We start from the raw sequence: 6,000 nt of genomic DNA, 5'->3' as shown, positions 1-6,000 counted from the left end.
AACAGCCGAGAATACCAGTATTTCACCGTTGGAGGAGGGGACCTGAATAGGAACCGATTTTCTGGAGCCTCCGGGCCATTCCAGGAAGGTAGTCAACCCTGTTATAGACAATGTCTAGGTCGACAGTCATTAGATTCACACCATATGGCCGACATGGTCACCTTATGAAAACAAGCATGGCTATGGTCAACACATGAAAAAGTTGACATGAGTTTTTTTGGGAGGTATTTTTTTTTCTTTTTGAACTTTTTCTTTTTTTACCATTCGCTCAAACTCAGATTGGGTACGGTAAAATGGGAACACCGTAGACTAATTGGGGTCCATGTGTTTAGGTGTTGACATTGACACCAAAAAATGTCAAACTTTTCATGTGTTGATCTTTTATGCGTTGACCTTTTGCTTGTGTTGGTGTTTTTCCAGTGTGGACCTAGCCCATGTAGACCTTTTGGTGTTGATGTAGACATTGTCGATCTAAAGAATGACACCCCAGGACTACTATCCCAACCAGGGCCTGATTAATAGTTCCAACCACCGTAGGCTGATACAGAACTCCCCTCCTCCCCCCACCCCCTCTTCCCCACCACAAATTTTTTTGATCATATTCAGCGAAAAATCTGTAACATTGCCACTTTCCGCCCTAGCAGTGGTGCGCCAATCACAGCACAGCCCCCGCGGCTCTCACCGGATCTCCTCTTCCTGGCGTCTCTGCCTCTGTGACGCGGCCAATCCCAGCAGGCGCCACTGCTCCCACAGCTCACAGATCTCACAAGACCTTGTTAGGCCCAAACTCCAGCAGCACCCGGAAGCGCTACCATCTGAGCTCAATCTATTGTGCCAGCGTTGTGCCTCCCAGAATCCAACTCTCCAGGCTGCAGAATAATCAGCCTATTGGTTAATCCCTGATCCCAACATTGAGTTGATGAAAATAAAAACCAACTTTTCCTTCCTGACACCGGAGAGGAGTGTTACTCAATTTAGGCTGTGGAAGTGCTTCTAGTGGACCTGCCACTTCTGTTATTACTTTTGTATGACTGTAACATCCTGCCCTGTGCGGTCAGCACTTGTATCATTCGGGAAGGCTTAGTAGAGAAGAGCTGACATAATGATGGATAGATGGAACTATTATGTCTTGTTTGGTCCTTATAAAACTGGAAATGTTACACCATGTTTGACCCATCGGAGAACATATAACCTGGGATAGGAGAACCCTCTCTGGGCGAATGGTTTTTTTTTCTGGCGCTGTATAAGGAAACGACTTCCGTTGGGCTTGCAGCCAGCGAGTAGAGATGGGTCGTTCGCGAACGAAGCAGTTCTTTTGGACGGATCCCATAAAAGACTGAGGGAGCCGCCGATCCCAAAAAAGGTGACCCGTCGTTCTTTTACTTTCAGTTTAGTTTTTAATTACAATGCATTTGCCTGAGCTCAGCACTGCCACCTGTGGCAGCTGAGATGTACTAATTCTGGAGACTGAGTACAGTGCTGTGACTGCAAGTAAAAGAAAGAATAACAAGGCTGCTGCTGCCAGGGATGGCCATCGGTGCAGACGCCATCGATGGTTGCCATCGATGGCGATTCTGCACACAGCCGTCGATCAGTTTTATTCGTTTTATTATGTTCTTATTTGTTCAGCTCACTGTTTAAAAAAAAAAAAAAAAAAGTTAAAAATAATGGCAAAAAATGATTGTAAAACAAATTATGCTTCTTTATTATCAATTACCCCTTCTTTCAAAGTGAGTCCAAGATCCGTGCAAAAGATATGTCTCTTTTCACGGACTGATCTACTGGATCCCAGCTCTCGTTAGTGACCCGTTTTGCCTATCTCTACCAGCGAGTGCTACTACTGTACGTGGCTAAGTAGGTGGCTGTGTAGCCTCCTGCTCATCAGAATCTGCCACTGCTTCACAACAGCCTATTATTATAAGGATGTGATGATGGTGTTGACAGTCAGACAGATCTTTTTGTACACGCCACTCATCCACAGACAGGGCCGCTATCAGGGACGCTGGGGCTTATCTGAGAGCCCAGTATGAAAGGAACAAATTACTGCCTGACTATGACTAAACCATCTGTCTGCTAGAGCAGTGGTTCCCAACCGCGGTCTACAAGTACCCCCAACAGTTCCCGTTTTCCAAGGGTCCACACGGAATCACAGGAGAAATAATTAGCTCCACCTGTGGGTCTTTTAAAATGTATCAGAGAATAATGAGTGCACCTGTGCACCCGCCGGATGACTTGGAAAACATGAACTTTCGGAGTGCTTGAGGACCAAGGTTGGGAACCACTGTGCTAGATGCTAATGTCAGATCCTAGGCGGCTATAGTACTGTACCTGTCAGCCTTAAGAAATGTCGACCTGTCATGTCAACTACATAGCGTTGACCTATTGACTGTTGACCTTAACTAGACATTGTCATCATCCTGAACCACTGCTCAGGCGTGACTTGGCATTGGCGGGTCATGCGGGGGCACAGGAAGTGGAAGCTTGGTCTTGGGAGCAGATTCATTGAAAAATATTTAAATACAATAAATTGCTTTATTTGAGCAATGAAGGTTTTTATTTTTTTTACTGCATCCCCCCCCCCCCCCCCCCACGAAATGGCAATAGCATAGGAATTTACTAGTATGGTGTTCTATTTCACAAGGGATGTTGCTATGGGAAACCAATCAGAATCTACTTCTAGAAGATAATAGGTTGTATCTGATTGGTTGCCCCATAGCAACATCTCATCCACACCCCCAGCACAGCTTGGGCAGAGAGGGGCGTGGGGTGGCACCATTAGCATATGGGAATGTCCAGCGTTTTATGGGTGTTCCCATGTTAATGAGGCCGTGACACGGGGGCAGCATCTGCCCGCCCACTTCCTTCAGAATGTGCCCGCCCACTTCCTTCAGAGCGTGCATGCATATGTAAGGTTGCTCTGAGCAACCTTACATATGCGTGCACATTCCCCATCATTGCGAATGGATGTTACTGTGTAACATTCATTTGCACACCCTGAGAGCGAGCCGCGCTTGCGAATGGGTGACGGCAGCGGACCATTCGCAAGGCGGGGTTTCGTTGACTCGCAAGGGTGCGAATTCGCATCCGAGCGAATCAACGAGAATAACCCCCCTAAAATAGAACTCCAACCAGAATAACCCCCCTAAAATAGAACTCCAACCAGAATAACCCCCCTAAAATAGAACTCTACTAAATTTCCCCCAACGCCTCTACCCTTCATAACAAAAACAATCAATTTGATAAATAGTAACATTAGTGCGGCATTAATAAAAAAAAAAAAACTAATCCCGTTTTCACGGTTATAACATTTATACCAGATAAACAAGACAAACGAAATACTCTTATAACAATACCAGAGTTTTTGGTTTATTTAATTGGGAAGGGATAGTGATATTTGTATTTCATTCACATTTGGGGGGTTTAGCATTTGGAATGCAGGCGTGAAAACTAATTGGCTATTTAAAACATTAAAAGAATGTGTTGCCGTACAACGAATAGAATCATAAACCTCATCATAAAATTATATTTCTTTGAAACAGGCTGTGATTTATTGACTTTTCCAAAATGCAAAAAGGCCAATTTGCTATAAAGATATCATATCTGCACAATGCAAGTTCACAAGGAATGTAATCGTTTTGTGAAAGGCAGAGATGACCCCCCCCACCCCCACCCCTTCCGAAATCCTGCAGTCGCCAATGCTCAGCTATTTCTGCCCCCCTCTGTGCTAATTGAAATTTGTCACAGTGCAGTTAATTCCTGAAACTAGAGGGACTGTAATTACCTTGCTTTTTAAAGGACACTAATTGGCTCTTGACTCCTGAAGTCTGCACACAAGTGGCATTGAGTGGCGCACATGTTCTGTTCCGCATTCAGCGCACCAAACACCCGCGTACTGCATTTACCGTCCTGCAAAGAAGTTTTAGTTTGTAGGGTCAATATAATAAAGCTTCTAAAAATGAAAATAGGTTAAGTTGCCCCTAGCAACCAATTGTATTCTGTCTATTATTTTCTAAAATGCAATAGAGAAAGGATAGACAGAATCTGATTGGTTGATGTAAAAAAAAGGGTGTGGTCAGCAGGAGGGGTGTGGCCAAGGAGAGGGGGCATGGCCACACCGCTGTAAAACAAACTGCAGGGAGTGTCGGCTGTGTGCCGGAGGACAGGCTGCTGCAGTCTCTCTCCCCTGCGCAGCACGCGGCACCAAGCAGCCTGTGCTGAGCGGGGGAGAGAGGCTGTGCTGCTGCGGCAGCCTGTCCTCTCTACTCCCACTGCCCGGTCTCTGCAAGGAGGGATGGGGGCGCGGGCCCCTCCATCAGACCCGGGCCTGGGTAAAAAAATACCCCCCACATCAGAACACATCCCCTTGCATGAACATATCCCCCACCATCGAAAACAGGGCTGAATTCGGACCCGTATGAACGGGTCCGAATCGGTCCCCAAGTATTGTAATTCAGTAGAACAGTGAAGATATTGTGCAAAAATGTAAATCTACTCTAAATATCTGGGTTTTCTTTCTGAAGTGACAGGAAAGATTATTATAGTTGCTATCACAGTGTTTAACTCATACTGCTTAGTGCCCAATACCTCTGACATCATATCAAAGCTTTTTCTGGTTTTAATGTTTTGCCCCATGTTAGTGCCCTATTTTATTTTCTGAACCATAATAGTGCCTTAGTTCCCTATGCTGCAGTATATATTATGCCATATACAGTGTCCCCAGTTTATATTATTTCAAACTATAGTGCCTCCACTTCATATTATGCCACATTGTAGGGCCTCCACTCAGGGGCTGGCTGGCAACTTTTAGCCTGGGGGGCAAGTCCAGAGCACTGGCCCATAAGTAACAGCGCATCATTAAAATGGAGGTTTTTCGGTAAAAAAATATGTATTAATAAAAAAAAAGATAACAACAACACCACAGGCTGCTCCCCCTGTATAATAACAGGACACCACAGGCAGTGTTCCCTCTAAGCTGTGCGCGTGTGCGCGCGCACACAACTCGCCGAGCATGCGCACAGACATTACAACAAAGCGCTGTGTTTCACCCATTAACTACATTGTGTGCTGTGTTTTGAATGTTTAATATCATTTTGAAGAAAAGTTAACACAAATGCTGAACGTAATTTTCCAGTTATATATAGAAGTGACGCACAAAAATAAAAATTTCCTTCCAAAGTTGCACAGCCAAAATCTTTTGCCGCACACAGTCTTCATAAAATTAGAGGGAACATTGACCACAGGCTGCTCCCTCTGTATAATAACAGGACACCACAGACTGATGCCCTGTATAATAACAGGACACAACAGGATGCTCCCCTGTACAATATCAGGACACCGCAGGCTGCTCCTCAGTATAATAACAATAACAGGACACCACAGGCTGCCCCCTTGTATTAAAATAACAGAATAGGACACCACAGGCTGCTCCCTCTGTATAATTATACCAGGACACCACAGGCTGCTCCCCCTGTATAATTATACCTTACGCCACAGGGTGCTCCCCCGCATAACAACAAGAAGACACCACAGGCTGCTCCCCTGCATAAAATGAACAGACACCACAGGCTGCCCCCTATCCCCCTATATTAAGAGAACAGGACACCACAGGCTGCTCCCTCTGTATAATTATGTCAGGACACCACAGGATGCTCCCTCTGCATAATTATACCAGGAGACCACAGGCTGCTCCCCGTGTATAATTATGTCAGGACACCACAGGCTGCTCCTCCTGTATAATTACACCAGGACACCACAGGCTGCTCCCTCTGTATAATTATGCCAGGACACCACAGGCTGCTCCCCCTGTATAATTGTAACAAGACTGTCCTGGTATAATTATACAGGGGGAGCAGCCTGTGGGGTCTTGGCAGGACCCCACAGGCTGCTCCCCATGTATAATTACACCAGGACACCACAGGCTGCTACCTCTGTATAATTATGCCAGGACACCACAGGCTGCTCCCCTTGTATAACTGTACCAAGACTGTCCTGGTATAATTA

The sequence above is a fragment of the Crinia signifera genome, chromosome 7 (genome assembly GCF_055691185.1).
Source record: "Crinia signifera chromosome 7, ASM5569118v1, whole genome shotgun sequence".
NCBI classification, from domain to species: domain Eukaryota; kingdom Metazoa; phylum Chordata; class Amphibia; order Anura; family Myobatrachidae; genus Crinia; species Crinia signifera.
This window is presented reverse-complemented; position numbering follows the sequence as displayed.